We start from the raw sequence: 17,290 nt of genomic DNA, 5'->3' as shown, positions 1-17,290 counted from the left end.
GAGCTCGAAGAAGTGAGAATGTAAGTGTGATTTATTAATAATCTCTGTTTTGAGAACAGAGAGATGATGGAGGAGGAGAGTTAAAGGTATTCTTGGCTCATTAAGGATTCCTCAAGAAAGTATTGCTTTGCAACCCTCACAGCTGTGGCTGCTGTGCAGGGCCCCTGCTACCATCGCCCTTTTCTTGTACCAAACAAGCTGTGAGTTTTGTGGTTAGCCTTTGGGGAATGAGTGAGGAAATTAGATTTATTTATGGAAGAGAAGGGTTGATTTCTTAAGGGTTGGCAGAGGGCACATTAGGGTCTACTGGCACATACTTAGCCCAAGGCCAATATTAGACACGGTAGTTGAAAGTCTATGAAAAGCTCCTCAGATGCTGGAATTGCAGGATCAGGCTAACCCTCTCCTCTAATTGCACTGTCCTTAGAACAAGGTCACCAACTTTTGAGGATGTTAAGGAAAGACTGAAAACATGCTGAAAATGCACATGAGCTAACATGCATTTCCTGCCCTATTCCAAAGGTGTGAGAAGGGCCCCACTCTTCCAAATTGTAAAACTTGTTGCCCTTCCAGTAGAGAAAGATCTAGGACCTGGTTGCACATTGTCATGTGGGTCACTGCCACCCAGGACCTCCTAACCAAACAAACCACCCAGCTTGTCTTAGACCCATTATACAGTGAGGATATCACAGCCTCAACACCCAAGAGCAGAAGGAAGCTCAAAGACCTTGTTTAAAAGGGAAAGCTGGAAATATGCCATGTGGCTTCCTGCAGGGAGATGGTTGGTTCTGCACTGAGGTAGGCCCGGAATATTCAAATGTCCAGGGCCATCTCCTCTCTTCCTGGACATGTCCTTCCTATGAGATAACTTACTGGCAGAGTTTAAGTAAGGTAAAATGTATTGTTTTGACTGTTTTCATCCTTGATTCTCCTGGCTGTGGACTTGCGCACCCCAACCTGTGTCTCATAGCTCAGGTGTCACCAGAGTGACATGGTCCAGCCTAGGAAGAAGCCTGGAGCAGGGAATTAACCTACTGGACAAATGAGCCTCTCCCAAATCTCAAATTTGTCCCAGAAATGATTTATTTATTTATTTATTTAAAGCATGGAGCAGCCTTAGGTCCAAGCAGAGCCAATTCAGAAAACAGCCTATGGGGAGGGGGGAAAAAGAAATCAAAATGTAAATTAGGCACAGACACAGAATATGGATATACCGATATTTTATATATGGATATATATGTAAGAATATATTTTATATATGAATATTTTGGATAGTGTGGGCAAACATTGGACATGAGTTTTAAAGTGATTTTCCCCACCTGCCTGTACTTGTCTCAAACAGGACCAAAATACTGGGCATGGTTCAGCTTTTACAAGGTTTCTGCATAAATGTTTATGTGCTGTGAATTAAATCATGCACTTAAACAGGGTAGAAGATGAAATGGAAAACTTACTAACCATAATGATGGATGAATTGCTCATTACTCATATGAATGGATGGCAAGCTCAGGCAGGAAGTTTCCATCCAGTAAATGTATCTCTCTGAAAATTTGCCAGGTAGAGGTAAAGAAAAATGTTGCTTTTGCCATTTTGAATTACTTCTTGAAGGGTTCTGGACTCTTTCTGCAGCGAGAATAAGAACCTATGAAAATAATAAATGCTAGAAACACAAACACAGGTGTAAAAGAATAAAATTAAAAAATTATGATTGAGATCAATAAACTGAGTTTTACTATTTGCCTTTCCCTCTTGTCTCCTGCTCTATCTGCAAGAGGTGTTGTAAAATGTATATGCCTATCTTTCTTCCTTAAATCAAAGAGTATTGATTAGAAGCTAAGGCAAAAACTTCATTAAACTCTTGGCTTAAAATAAGGCAAGATGACCGGTCTTGCAGTTTTCTCTGTCAAATATTCAATTTATTTTAATATTTTGGAAGGTAAATGAGATGTATCTTCAACCAACACCTTTGTTAAGCTGCTCCCAGAGCTGATGAAAATACTGCATTAAAATAATAATTTAGAACTCAGAAGTTAAACCAGTATGGTAAGTTGCAGTGAATATTCTGAACCCCATAATTTAGATATTTTTAAAAAGCAGTGTGAAATGATGCATAAATATATATTTTGGCTTTATTTTTTATTTTTATTTTATATTTATTTTATATTTTTGGCTTTATTTTCATTTAAACTGACAGCAATTTTTAATTACGTTTGCTTGTGCATTTACACAACATCTACAGATCAATTGTTCACAGGTACAAATAAATGAACCCTACTCTGTCTTGTATTAGAGATCATCTTGTACAGGGGGAGCCTGTTCTGTGAGTCACTCTTCAGGAGAGAAGGAGTTTGTGGGACAAGCCCAAATCTCATATGTCAGTAAATCCTTTTAATGGATTGATAAAGCTCTACCCTATAAGAAGGTGACCCAAACTGATTTTGCTGGAAGATTGTCGCAGAATTTGAGTTTCCATATGTCTGTGTTTTCCACAGACATTTCCTGGTTTTCTACATGTTTGTGGGTTTTTTCTTTTTTTTTTTTCTTTATTCCCGTGACAAATTTTGCAGATTTCTTTTTGACAATTTTTCAGGATTTGGGGCTCTGGCATCAGTAGCCTGAATAGAATGGTTCTTGTTTCCATGCGTTTTTCAGGTATATCCACAAAATGTATGTCAGTCATAGGTTATGGTAACATAAGCCTGTTACCATAAGTAATTCAACAATGATAAAAATAACCATCATCCTGGAATCCCTTTTAACTACAGGCTCCAAATGCTTGGTTAATACAGGACCTTGCCACAGTGTGTCAGAAGCGGTGTCAAAGAAAGGGTTATGACAGTTGCATCAATTACCAGGCGACAGACAGTCTTAAGAGATGTCCTTTTTCTGAAACTCTGCAAAACTGCAAATGTCTGACCTTTTTTTTTTTTTTTTTGTTTTTTCCTTTTTTTCCTGAAACTCTTGCATTTTTCTCCCAAATGTTTAGGGTTTGGATAGGAGACTCAAAACCAAGCCTTAGTGGTTTACCTCCAACATCTAGTTTCCTTGGGAAAAGGCCTAGATACCACTGCCTCCATGGCTAAGGATATGTGTACGTGGCATGTATGGGGGACCAGCTCCACGAAACTGGTATCTGAGCATTTGCTTTAACCTGATCATGTGAAAGAGGAAAGCTACCATCAGCCCCAAGTGATGGGATTAAAGTACAAGACACCATCTACCAGATTAAATAATATATGGGAACTACATGGAGACTTTGGGAATGAAGGAGTCGGCGTGTAAAGCTCTTTAAAACAAAGGAAGCTTGAACATTTTTACCTGTTAAGTGAGACCTTTAGGTGGAAGAAGCCCTGTGACTTGATCACAGAAAGTTTTAGACATGAAGAGAAACACATGCTGGCCTTTTTAGTTGAACTCTTCTTGATCACACATCAACTGTGTTTCCCAATTGACAGGGACCCAAATATATACATAAAACACACATACATGTTTGTATGAACCCAGAAGAAGGTTGGGAAAGCCTTTGTTACATGATATACAAAGCAAATTGCCTAGACAGCAATATCAGCAAAATAATAGAAAAGCAATTTTTAAAATATGCCAAAAATTTACATTGTGGTGAAGTAGAGTTTAGTTTTTCACAGTCAATACTGAATTTGTGCGCTTTGTTACTGAGCAGTGAAATTGAATCTGGGACTAAATCAGGCAGGTAAACAGAACTACTTTTCCGTCAAATTTCCCAGAATGTCAAATTTGTGATGTTTTCCTGACTGTTTCTATGCTGGCAGTGGGGCCAAAGCTGGTACCTGATTAAGCTCTTGCCAAAGTTGTCACCAGGTTTTGCCCATCAGCAGCTGCATCCATCAAGTGAGTCTGCACAAGGCCAGCATTAGAAATCTAAGGTTAGACCATGTCCTGAAGCTGGTGAGTTCCCTTCTTCACTGTTTTATCTGCATGCGGATCAACAGCACTAATGAAATAGCTTCTGCATCTACAGAGGGTCTAGGACACTTTTCTTTTTGGGGGAATCACAACTTCGTAGGTGCTTGGAGGTTTTCTTAAATGCAACTGAAATAATGTAAAACTTGAAGTAAGCAGTGCTGCTGAGGGAGAAGCCTTTTTCGGGAGTTAGGCTTCGTTTTGCTTTCCAAAGGTGTTGCATTTGTTGATGCTTGCTGAAAGATTTGTCCAGCAATGGATTCCCTCAAATAAAACCATTTTATCCATAGGTTTCATAGACTTCGTTCTGGGCCTTGGTGCTTTGCAGCTGTTGCAGGAGGAGATGCCTTAAACTGGCACCAGGAATTATCCAGAGCTGAAAGAAGGACTTGAGCACCAGCCTGAGGTGATTGCAGTGATCCAAGACAGGCATAAGTATGAGGCTGACAGCACATTTCTATAGCATCTGGAGCCAGCAGGCTCAGCTTTAGAAACAGGAGGCTGGAATAACAGAGCCATCAGCTAATGAGCGCTTAGGATATTGTGGCCTCAGTGGGAGAAAGGGATGAAACTCCCCATAAAGCTAAAGATGTGAGAAGGTATTTTTGGGATGCTGCCCAGTCATCCAGACTCAGTGAGGAGTCAGATAAGAATCCAAATCTTCACACAACCTTAATGAAAACAAAAAACAAACGCAGCTTGCAGGCTTTCAGTGGGAGACAGCCAGCTTTGCTTCCAACACACCATTTCAGCCTTGCCGAGGTTCAGCCTCAGCTCTATATTTTATTAAAACTGTCAGGCAGGGGAAATATCATATTTTATTTGTAGCCAAATTTTCTGCTGCACTTTCAGAAAGTCTCAAGCAGTGATATCAGAAACAACTTAAGGATTTTTTTTAAGTAATCCCTCTTTTTCTAAGACATTCATCACCTGATGTTTCATTTGCCATCAAAATCCACTTTTTTGACGCACATCTCCAATTTCATCTTCCTCCACACAAATATATGTGTGGTGGTTATGACTGTATAACCCTAGTTGCAAATGAAGTGGCCAAGGTTTGCTGAGGTGCTCATTTAACTTCTGTATATAAAAATTTTTAGTGCTCATTTGCCTAGGAATATCTCAACCCATAAAAAAATATTACAAATGAATTATGTATACTGGCATCAGAGCATCAGTCAGGTATGTCTTGAAGAGTATTAAGTCTGGATTCCTACATATTTCAGAAATTAATCCTTGCTTTTTCTCTGCTGCTAACTCCTGGCACTTCTAAGTGAACAATTTATAATCCTAATTGCAAAATGCACTGTCCGTATTACAGTGCATAGCTACTATGATAAATAGATTTTATATATGTGCTAACACAGATTTGTACCTTCATTTTAAATTCAATTTTTGTGCTTTCTTACAAATTCATTATGAGGGTAACTTCAGTTGCTAAGATATACAATTTAATACACTAATATTAATTTTTTGCATCTTTTCTGTTTAACAATATCAGAATTAGTCTTTGGAAACCCCTGTTGTTTCTTGTGTCCCTCAACTCTGGCTGCTGTCGAATATCTCAAACTCCTGTTCCTCAGTTATTCTCTTCCTTAGCAGCAGGAAAATGGCCTTGATGAATTAAAAAACAAGTTCAGGTCTCAAAGTAAAACACTTCAGATATTAAAAAAACCCTCGATCCTGAAGTGTTTGCAGTGGCCATGAAAACATCGTCAGTCTTGTCCCAGAATAGGGACTGGAGCCAGCATGGATGTGGCATCATGAGGCAGCGACCAACAGTCCCAGCCCAGGCTGAGACAGCAAAACAGCAGTTCTCCAACAGATCCTTGTGATAATGAAGAGCAATGGACTATAAGGGTGCACTGATCAAGAAAGTACAGTTTTGTCTGGAATTCAGGAATTGCTCTTGGAAGTGAAATTACAGCATTTCATGTTCCCTTTCACTTAAGCAATTATACAAATTTCTCTGCGTTTTGTTTATGGCTGATCCTCATTGAATAGCTAGCTGTTCTGATAAATAGCGAGCCTATGTTATCCAAACATCAGAAATATTTTTGTAAAGTCTGCAACCCTGATAACCAGCACAGTAATCTTACAATAAGTATACTTTCCAATGCAACTGTGGAATATTTTCTTCAAATACTGGGTGGCTTGTGGCTTTCAATTTATAAATGAAGCTGTTTATGTACCACAATGTAGGTTTTGGTAACTGTAGAGAACACTATCCGGGAGTGCAATACTGATAATTGCTCTATCAGAGCTATATTTACTGTTTCCCACCAAATAACTATTGCATTTATTTTTTTTTTTTCGGGTGAAAGGCATGTTTCACAACCTGCAGACTTCTCAAGCTCTTCATGAGCACTTATTATTTCATGCTTCATCACTGATAATTAGGATAGTCCAGGCCAAATTATGCCATTAGCTCTATCTCTGTGACATCAGCTGTGGTTAGGATGTGCTGTCAGCAATGTCTGGAAAAACGCACTGGTTAGCAGTATGCTTCTCTGGCACATGAGATGGCAAGAGCTGACATTGACTGCCAGATCTCTGTGGATTTGCAATGAAGGGAGAGGAGGGGGGGAAAAAAAAAAAAAGGCACCTAAATCACCTCTGTTTGCCAGCTGAGCAGAATATATAGCGAAAATAGTTAGACTTAATGAACTGGCACCGTGAATTCTGTACCTGCCCAGGAAATTTTGGCAGTTAAACTTTGTTCCCAGTTATCGTTTCATAGCAGATGACATTAAATACATTATATGCGCTTTTGTCTTTTTCTTAGGGTTTTTTTTTTTTTTTTTGCTTAGGGTTAAGCAAATAGCTTAGAGATTTTCAAAATAGTTTAATGCGGGAGTATAGCAAAAAATGTTCTAATGAATACTTGTAGCACGCAAATTTTCACCTATGTTCTCTCATTTCTTTGAGTTCTGTTTAAAAGCCACTGTGCTTTGCCTTTTAGATTCTTTTTGTAAGCCATTTAATAAATGAATAGTCCATTTACTTCACATGAGAATTAATTCAAATTTTGAGTTGGGTAATATCAACCCAGTCAGCCAGTGCTACACATCATGATCTCAGGAGCCCGAAAGGATTTTCTTTTTGTGAGTTTCTGCTTCTTTAAAGCATTTGGCAGCACATTAAGCCAAAGATTTTCACTTTTAGTCCAGCACACTCCTTGGATGTTATTCCAGGATTTCCTGTGCACACTACATGGCAAGAGATCAAGTCTATAGATTGTATTTAATTAAACATATCATCCAAATCAGATCATGAAAATAAGTGTATGGGATATATCTGAACAGCAGTCACTGTAGTCTGGTCACTGACAAAATGTCACTGTTCACTGAAGAATAGGCTAACAATAAGCCACAATCACGGTTTATTTAGCATCCCCCAAATCCAGAAAGAAATAACCGAGCGAGTGAAAATTAGTGAATTTGATTTCCAGAGATCTTTGTTTGCCATCAAAGGTGCAGCCATTACACTGGAAACGCTGCCAGGGTCAAGCTTAAACAAGAGAAACCCAGGTTATAAAGACTGACCTTGTGCTATTTTGCTTTAAAGCAGCACAAATGGGTGACTTGTAAGTCACTTGTCAGGGCAATGACTCTTGCTGACAAACAAGCTCAGAGGCAGATGGAGAGAAAAGAAGGGGAAGTACCCTAATCTCTTTTGCCTCAATACAATGTGCTGGATTTAAATGAAAGGTTGAGCAGATTGCTGCTGGTATTTAGAGATTTATTAAAAAAAAAAAAAAAAAAAAAAAAAAAATCTCCCAACAGGATTAAGCCAAAATAAGAGTTTTGGTTTTTTGTTTGTTTCTGGAGTATTATTAAAAGTTGGCACCACGGAACCCACCATCATCAAAAGAGAGCTGTTATCATTTCCCCCTGCATTGATGCACTCTGCTCTCTGTCCTTTTGGAATTCTACCTCTTGTCTGCTGAGTGGAACTAGGTTAAAATACTTTTCTGCTGATTTGGCAGGATTAAGAAATAAATTAAAATACCCCAACTGCCTAGAAGTCTTGTTTTACCAGCTGCTTGCAAAAATCTACTAATGATTACATTTTAAGTCCTTTTAGCACTTTGGGTTCAGCAGGTTAAGCCTACTGGACCTAGTGGCATGGGAGTCATGTGTCTCCTCTATCTGAGAGATCAATGTTTTATAGCAGGTTGGCTTAGCAATAAACAGTGAAAAAAGAACCATCACTTTACACCTAGTTCTATTAAACATACAGTACTACCTAGCTGATGTATCTAAAGGCTAAGTAGTCTCTCTAGCAGGCATGGCCACTTCTCACTGAGTTAGAGATGTCACGTGAACTTCTATAAATCCATTATATTTGTGGAAAATGAAAAATTCAAGAACCATGAGAACATAAAATATAATTAGGAAGTCATTTCACCATCCAGAAAGGGTTACTTCATTAAGCTTCAATATATCTGCACACATTTCACTTAAAATCAGTGAAAGAATATAATAGTTTAAAAAGCTAGTAAAGAAAATAAAGCAAATACAACTGACCAGAGATTCCGAAAGGTATTTCTTTCCATTAATTTGCCATGGACTCCATTTTGGATGGAGTCATTACCTCACATGTATGCAGCATCTCGAATGGCTTGTAATGTTTAAGTACAGTAGTGGCAGGAGGTGTTTTGTTCACAGAGAATCCAATTTAAAAAAATTTTTTTTTTTTTTTTTTTTTTGCAGTGAGTTTACTCAGCTCTAGCTTTCTTATTCACATTTCTTTAAGTTCAAAGTCTATGCCTTTGATGATTCTGTGCTTAATTTTTTCAAATTCTTGAATTCTTATAACTGATAATGAGCAAGTTGCAAGTAGTTTTCACTGGCAAACCTGTTTGATTCCCTAGTGGTTTTATCAGAATTGATCAGGAACCACAGTATCGTTCCCTTCTGAAATTAAATCCCATCCTGAAAAGGATATGTATGATTTTTTTGGACCTCTTAAATATCTGATATGATAAAACAGGATCAGTTTGGATAATTTGGGAGAAGTGAGTGACATTTGCCCAAAACATTTCCTGATGGCTTAACCTTTCAAAAAATGTTAAGCATCCCTTTAGGTTCTAAGATACCCCATGGCTTACTGAGACCTTCACTGATGATTATCAGTTGAATGGGCCCTGTCATGAGAGATTTTGACCCATGAAAACAAGGATTTCCCAGCAAAGAGATAACAAAAATCAAAGGTTCATCCTGTCACCTCTGTCCCTATAGTAAACAAAGGAGTAATGTAGACTGATCACTTAGTGCCCCTTTCTTCCTTTATTTCCCAACTGAACTGGAAAGCTGGGCTGGTTGGCTGGTGGCCTCTGCATGGACATGGAGTGTGCATTGAGACACATTAGTCCAGATCAACCATGAGAGGTCTTAGCTGTGCCTGCCGTGACTATGTGATGGCCATTCCTGCTGATAAGTTCCTACAACTACCATGAGGGTTCGTTACGAGTGATTTACTACTGACAAAATCAAAATCAAAATATACGTAAAGCCTAAAAATGGGTCACATATCACCACTGAAAATCCCAACAATCTAGTTTGCTTCTTCAGATTTAACATACAGTTTCATCATTGATTTAAGAGCATTCCCTACAAAATACTGGGTGAGCTGATGAGTGCTGTGGTTTTTCTACTCTAGCCTTCAATTACTGCAGTTCCATATTTCAGTCGAGCAGAACACTTCAAGTAATGATGGCTGCCTGGTAATACTTTCTCAAAAGCTCTTTATTAATAACAGTGAACTTTTTTTTTTGTGGATAACTTGTAAGAAACCCTATAGGGATGATATATTAAAAGGAACCCAATCCATTCACTGCAGATCCCAGCTAGAAGGTTTATATCTGCAGAAAAGGGATGTCTGGATCTGAATTGGCCCAATATAAAGAGCAAAAAATATTAAACAACTCAAACCTGAATGTTATCAGTGTGTGGTTCTATTTCTCGAGCTTGCTGTAATTGCCTTATACAGTGCTGATAATAAATTTGTCTACTAGAAAATGAAGTTCTCTGTGTAATCCAGTATAAAATAGACCAATCCTAGTATTCACTCTAGCATATGGTCTTCCTCCAAATGTGAATAAAGCTAATAGTTTCATATCCTACTGCATTCAATACTTGGACTTCTTTAAAATTCTTAAATCCGTTTTGCATTTTCACATCATTTCCAAATGTGTTAATCCTGTGAGCTTTTCTCCTGTAAATAGGCAAAATGAACTCTTTTTGGTTATGCCTAAGAGTTCTGTTGGGATTTCTATAACATTCTTTTTAAAATATGATTAAAATAAATACAGTGGTGTTGAGAAAAATATTTCCTGTAGCAGCAGGATATGCTTTTTTTTCAACACAAGTCCCAAGCTGGGCTGGAGTCTGTGAAAATCAAAGGCATTTTTTTTAAAGATAGAAGACTATATAGATTTGGCACCCTGACAAAATCTCACTTATGGAATCCATTCAGTGTCTTAGCCACAAAAATTGCAGGAAGAATACCAAAAAGATTTTTAGCTTTCAGAATACTGTATTTCTTTCTCTCTTCTCCCTTCTCTGTACTTGTTTCCTAAATATTTGCTCATTAAGAAAAGGATATTTTTTAAGAGCAAATAACTACCTGTTCCTTAAATTCCATCCCAACAAGGTCCTACTGTCTTTGACAGACCAACAGTACCATAACTTTACCTGAATAGGTATCCAATTCTGAAAGTATGATTTTGTTACCTGAAGTATGTGTCTGAAGCACAACCTTCTCTTTCTTCACACACTATATTAATTTTTACATTGTTATTTTAAAACATGTATTTGGGGTAGCTTCATCTTTTTAAATATTTGGATTTATAGAATCAACATGGATTACACTGAACAGAAAAAAAACATCTCCAAATGCTGTCACTTTGTTACATATTAGAGAAGGTTTAGAGGAGGAAGCAGACCACAGAAACACTCAAAGGATAAGAAAATGAAAACAAAGACCCAAAGAACATTTCCAGACAGTTTAGTTTGCTTATTTATTAACTTACTCTTCTAGATTTTGTGTTCTAGCCAGGCAGCTTCAAATCACATGGCTTTTCTGTTCTCGTCTGAAACCACTGAAGAATCTGTAAATATTATTAGCCTCCAGTTCCACAAGCTTTCGAAGGCAGAAGAGTGGGGTTGCCATGCTCCCCCATCTACTCCCAGCCATCCGTAGGCTGCCTCCTCGCTTCCCTTGGCATGCGCTGGCACTGCTGCTTCCCACGGCAGGGCCAGCTCTTCTCACCAGTGTGAAACATCAGCGGAGCAATAGCATTAGTCAGAGGTGGCCCAATTTACTGTTTCTTCATCCTAGGTGCTGTGCAGAAATACTCACGGGCATATGCAAACATGGCACAGTCTCACTGGTATTTCAACCATGGAACACAGTAAAGAAGCCTCATAAGGCTGGGACCAGGATAACCGTAACCAGATCTCAGCAGCAGTTGCTCCAAATCATGCAAGAAGCTGTTCTTAAACCCAACAAATGTCAATTGTTTTCCACTCTCAGCTTATCCTTTTCCTTCTCAGCCTGGCTGATGAATAATTCTAGGTGGCTATCGAGACTAATCAAATAGAAACTATCCCGAAGGGATTCACAGGAACCTGTGTGGGAGGCAGTTGTTAAGCACATGGATGGCTTAAAGTTTCTTTTAATTTGGGTCGGTTTTCATCTTTATAACTTAATTCCCAAAACATTATAATGGCCTGTGGACTAATGTGGCAAAGGACAATACTGTCAAAAACAATGTGCAGAGGGACTTGAGTTCCTCTAATGTCCTTGACTGTACAATATTGTTTTGGCTATTGCTATTGAAGTCTTGCACCAAAAATGAGCCTATAAACAGGTAGCTCTGAGAGCACTGGGGCCAAAGAAGACCAGTTTCCCACAAATTCTTATGTTAAGTTTTATAGACCTTTGTCCTCCAGATGAAGTTTTTCAGGTGGCTGGAGCATGTATTCAGGCTCTCTTCCATGTGGACTCTCTGATGTCTAACAACACATAAGCTCATATTACCTCCTTTCCCTCACCTGTGGCGTTAATAGGGTTTCTCTCCTCTACCCACTGCAAGTTTTCAAATACTGACTGGAATATGAGACTCTGTAAGTGTGGTTGAAGCTGTGCTTGCTAACACAAGGTTTGAATTTGTCCACAAAATATGGAGCAGCTATAACTGGGCGAGGGACCTATAATTCCACTGGCTTTAGTGTAGTTGCTGGAGTGGGTGGGAGTCAAAATTTTTCATACATGAAAAATCTCTGGATTTAAGAAAATATTCATCAAAAATTTCAATGGTAGGCAAAAATCTCAGAACTATTTCATAGAATAGAAAATCTATAATATTTAATTTCCAAACCCAAATATCAAAAAGAAAAGAATCAGCTCCCCGGGTGTCTTGAAGGCCAAGATTCTTCTTCCAGAACTCTTTAATGGGAGAACTGGGATCAAACTGGGTATCTGAAGGCTCTGAAAATCCTGGCTCCTACTCTAGGGAAGCCTCCCTGCTAGGGAAGCTGACAGAATTAAGGTAAATAAATGAGTCACAAGTCCACAGAATCTACATTTTCCAGCAGAGAAATGTTTCACCAAAATGAAGTTGCTGGGTCCAGCAGTTGCTCCCCATTCACACGCTTGAGTTATGAGTAATATCAGGCCCTGAACAGTGCCAGACCCCATTGGCATCTCACACGATAACTTAGCAAACAGGAAAAACATGATGATAACAGAACACTAATATTAACTTTGTAGGAGAGAAAAAAAGATCTGCTGCATATTGATTTCATTAAGTGAATGATTTACTGGAATTTCCTCTTGCTTTGCAACTTGCTTAAGAATATATTCAATCTCAGCTATCTAAGGCCTGGATAATTTCATCTGGTTCACTGCCAGCTATGACAAAACTATTTAACACTGTCACTTTTCTTGGTCACCTCCGTTCAGTGTTTTCTGGTGCCTTCTGTTTCTAAAGTAACCAGACAGCATTTTCCTAAGATACCAAGGACATATTCTACAGGCACCAGGAAGCTCTCATCTGGCAGTGTTAATGTGCTTAAAGCTGGCTAACCATTGAGCAGTTGGTCTGAGATTGTCAAGGATGATGCTAGCTTTTTATTCTCGTTTTCTTGTAAGATTTATATATCCCAGAGACTAGGAGGGAAAAAAGATATTAGGAGAAGTAACAGAAAATGTGTAAATGTGGATAGATCAGACTCTATTAACTTTCTCTGATTATCCTAATCCCTGTCTCCAACTGGTCAGCCACAAGAAGTAAAGATGTGTTGCCAGTTTGTAATTTGAAGCTATTAGCAGTAGAATGGAGTAAAAACTATGATGAAAGAAAATCCTCAAGAAGTTGTTTAAATTAACTTGTTCATTGATGAATTTGAGACTCTGCTTACCAATATATCATATTCTCATGTCTAATTCCCATGAATATATATTAATGGTAATTTGACATTGTTAATAGTTCACAAAGGATCCTCTCCTGTGGTGAGGGATATGGACAAGGTACATATGTAATTTTGATATTGCAACTTACATTTCAGTCCAGTTCATTAACTTCTAAGATTCAAGATAAAGCCATTTCTGTATGTTAAGCAGTAAAACTGTTGCATACCAAGATTTAAACAAATCGCCTCTCATATATAAATTTAAAACCTATGTATATTATTGTATTAAAAATAGAAATACACTTTATTTATTTAGGAGTCAATATTTTCTTCAAAAAAAGTTGAGAAATTACATTAGTATCTTCCTGCTTGTTTATGAAACTGTTTAAAATTTGTTGCTAATAATGAAGGGAGCTTGGCAATCTTGTGTTTGTGAAGATTCCACTATTTGCTTTTGCTAGTTAAAAAATAAGAGTACTGTGTGAAACAATGTTCTTATCACCAAAAAAAGAGATTTTTGTTACTTGCTAATATTGTATGTTGAACAGAGGGCACATCTTAACTGAAAAATGTATTTAAACAGTAAAAACACCTGATTAGGCTTTATAGTACATATATTTGTCTAACAGAGATTGATGATTACAGGCAGATCAATATGCAGGACAGATAGCAACACAAATGCATGTTGGTCAATAGGGAGTTGAAATTAGCAATGAATGTGCCTCAAAGCCAAGTCCCTCACCAGTGGAGTTTGTTGTTTCACATCTACCGTTAATTGGAGATCTGTCTAGATATTAGATATCACATTGTTTATTACAAGCCAGCCACTCAGAGGTAAATCCAGTGTCACTACTACAGGTGACTTATTATGGCTGCAGTTGTAGAAAGGTTGCAATAGAGCAGATGAGTCAATCAGCCCCGAAAATGGAAATGCACGTGGGAGCATGTAGCCCTGTGGGCCCCTCAAGGCAATATTCTTGTTCTCACCTGGGTTTCCTGCAGCACTGCTTGGGGAGGCCAGTCAGAAGATGAACACGAGAGGAGATTTGACCAAAGCTACACTGGCGTGCTGGGAAGAGACGGTCTCTTGCTCTGTCCTTTGGGAAGTTGCTGTGTGTATCTCATGACCCCTGTTCTACTTGAACTCAGGACTTGCTGTCCTTGTCCCTACACATCCCTAGGCCTCCTGCTGAAAGAAAGCCTTTCCTTTTGTCCTTATTATAGCACCTTTACAAACTGTGCATAAGTAGCATGAGCATCTTGTTTCTAGAAATTAAAAACTATGACATGTATGCTGCAAAGTAAAAGGGGTTGTTTGTATTTTTACAGCCTTTCTCTTTCTATATTGGATGACTTAACCATGGGGGTATTTGGGGGTAGCCACCAGACACGCACACTGCCTCCCACTGCCTCCCACTGTATTACACCAGCTTGAAACGTTAAAGAAATCCACTTATAACTTCTTATCAGAGCAGCATGAGGACATGAGGAAAATCACTTTTAAGAAACAGTATGTCTTTTAAAATAATCAGCTCAGACTTCTGGTTCAGATTAAGCACTATAAAGCTTGGGCTGTACCCGTAATTTATCCTTTGGGGAAGAAAACACCACAGAGGCGTTGTTCATAAGAATGGATTAGCCTTGCAAAGATCAGTAACAAATATAATCTGGAACCTCAATTCAAATGCTTTGTTTTTTAAAAACAGGGTTCGCTGGGGCCAATTTATGCCAGATGTAAAAAGCCTAGCAAGTAGAACTACTTATTTCTGTATAGAAATTCCATTGCTAACACAAATGCTGCTGAAATGGTGTGAGTTTGTATTTTGAGCATATGAAAAGGCTCTGCAAATGCTGACATCCCTGGGAGCAGTTTGTCCAGTAGAGCTAGAATTCCTCTGCGGCAAAGCTCTGTGACTCTTTTACTAGTGGGATCATGTTTTCCTCTGTGCATGGTAAACAGGGCTAGGAGCCGTGGAGGTAGAAGAGCAAGAGAAGTTCATCATCAACTCATGAATGCTATACATAGCACATAAAGAGACATTTTTCCCATAAAAAATGTAAAGAAAAATGTAGATAAATTATCCCGTTCTCCTTTTCAAATGTTCTAGTTAGCTGCACATATCAGCACATGTATGCATGCATGCACAGGACGTACAAGTATAGACCTACAGGGAGACGAACAATTGTGGAATTTTATGCTCTTTCATTAACTCAGGTTCTGTTACTGAGAGCTTATGATTTGAAACTCCAGCTAAGCTTTATTAACAGATATCTGGATATATGAGTTGAAGTTAGCTGTACAGAGTTAGGTCTTTGGACCCATCCTAGCCCAAGAATTTAGCTTTGGTTCAGAACACTTGAACTTGTTATGGTCAGTTGGGTGCCAGATTTTTCCTAAAGTGTTTTCTCAGCTGTATTTTGCACTGATGTGGGGCTCTTAAACCATCAGAAACAGGAATGTGTGTGGTTTGCTCTTACATACTCATTTTCAAGAGTACATAAAAGCTACAAAGAACATTAGAAAATAGAGTGCAGAATATTTTAAAATTATTTAATAAAATCCATAGTTTTATAATACTGCAACACCAAAGAGAGAATCCAAGATCCATCAGTGTGCAGCTGTGCAAGCCATTTTCTTTACATTACCTCCCATAATGTTTTACAGTTGAGAGCTTCTGTTTAGCCCTGTTGACAGACATCCACAATGGAAGAGACCCTGTGTACATGGCCAGAATATAAATAAAAAAAACAGGCTCCTGTTCTATTGTCACTTCCCTCAACTGCATTTGTACAGTCACCAAAAATATCCTTATCAGATTTATGGGATATTTCCTCTCAAAGCAACAAAATGACATTCCACTATTAAGAAAGCCTTCATCGATCTTACTCAGACCTTGAATTCAAGTTTCATTTCTATTCACTATCATTTAGTTTGACATCTTACCAGACTGGTAGCTTTTTATCTTTCGAAGGTCTGCGAAGTCAGGACATGCTCTGCAGGGCATATTGCTATTGCCACAAGAAATTGCCTATCACTATCACACTGAAAGCAACACTGTAGGTTGTACTGGTATACTTCTGCTGGGAACAAATCATAACCTAACTAAAGTGGTTACACCAACAGAAGAATGACAAATAGCTCTCAGAATAACCCTACTACATCCCTTTGGAAATGATGATGAGAGATCAAGGCAAGGAGTATTTTGTTTGCCTTCTTCTCTTGACCTATGATGACCCAGCTGAGACAGTAACAGAAATCTCATTAAAAGGCTGAAGATACCCAGGAACAAACAATAATAATCAGAAACCTTTAAAAGAAGTTCTTGACCACAGAAGAATATTCCAAAATACAGCTCAAACCTGCAGATTGAAAAAAAAAAAACTCAGCATCTGACACATCACCCAAAAGAAAGAGATTTAACTAAAGAATCTAGTCCAGCTCTCTGTAAAAGTTTTAACACTTTTTAGTGATTTAACACTTTTAGTTTTAGTGCTTTTTTTTTTTTTTTTTTTTAGTTGCTTACAGTAAAAGGTGAGAGAAACTCTCCAGTAGTCATCTGGAGTTGAGTTCCTGCAAGTATGAGTACACATGGGGTTGAGATTTGAGTTCATGTCCAGGGAAAAAAAAAAAAAAAGATCTGAGTAGTAGTAAAAAATGACTGGTCACAGTTCTCTGAAAGAATACCTTTCTGCATGGTCTCATTCTTTGGAGTATAAAGAACATTCTGCATTTGTGTGATGTTTAGGAGATACGATTGTGCCTTATCTTTCAAAATTCTGTCAGCCAGAGAGAAGACCAAACATTCTGGACACTGAACAGATTGTGGCTTAAAATACAGAGAGGATATCCTCCTGTAATGACCCCTTTACATTCCTCAGTGTTGTTCCTTTTCCTACAGATGGAACATCACTCAAAACATTTCTGGCTTCTC

The sequence above is a fragment of the Nothoprocta perdicaria genome, unplaced genomic scaffold, assembly GCF_003342845.1.
Source record: "Nothoprocta perdicaria isolate Ctin4 unplaced genomic scaffold, notPer1 scaffold_43, whole genome shotgun sequence".
NCBI classification, from domain to species: domain Eukaryota; kingdom Metazoa; phylum Chordata; class Aves; order Tinamiformes; family Tinamidae; genus Nothoprocta; species Nothoprocta perdicaria.
The sequence above is the reverse complement of the archived record's forward strand: the minus strand, read 5'-3'. Positions refer to the sequence as shown.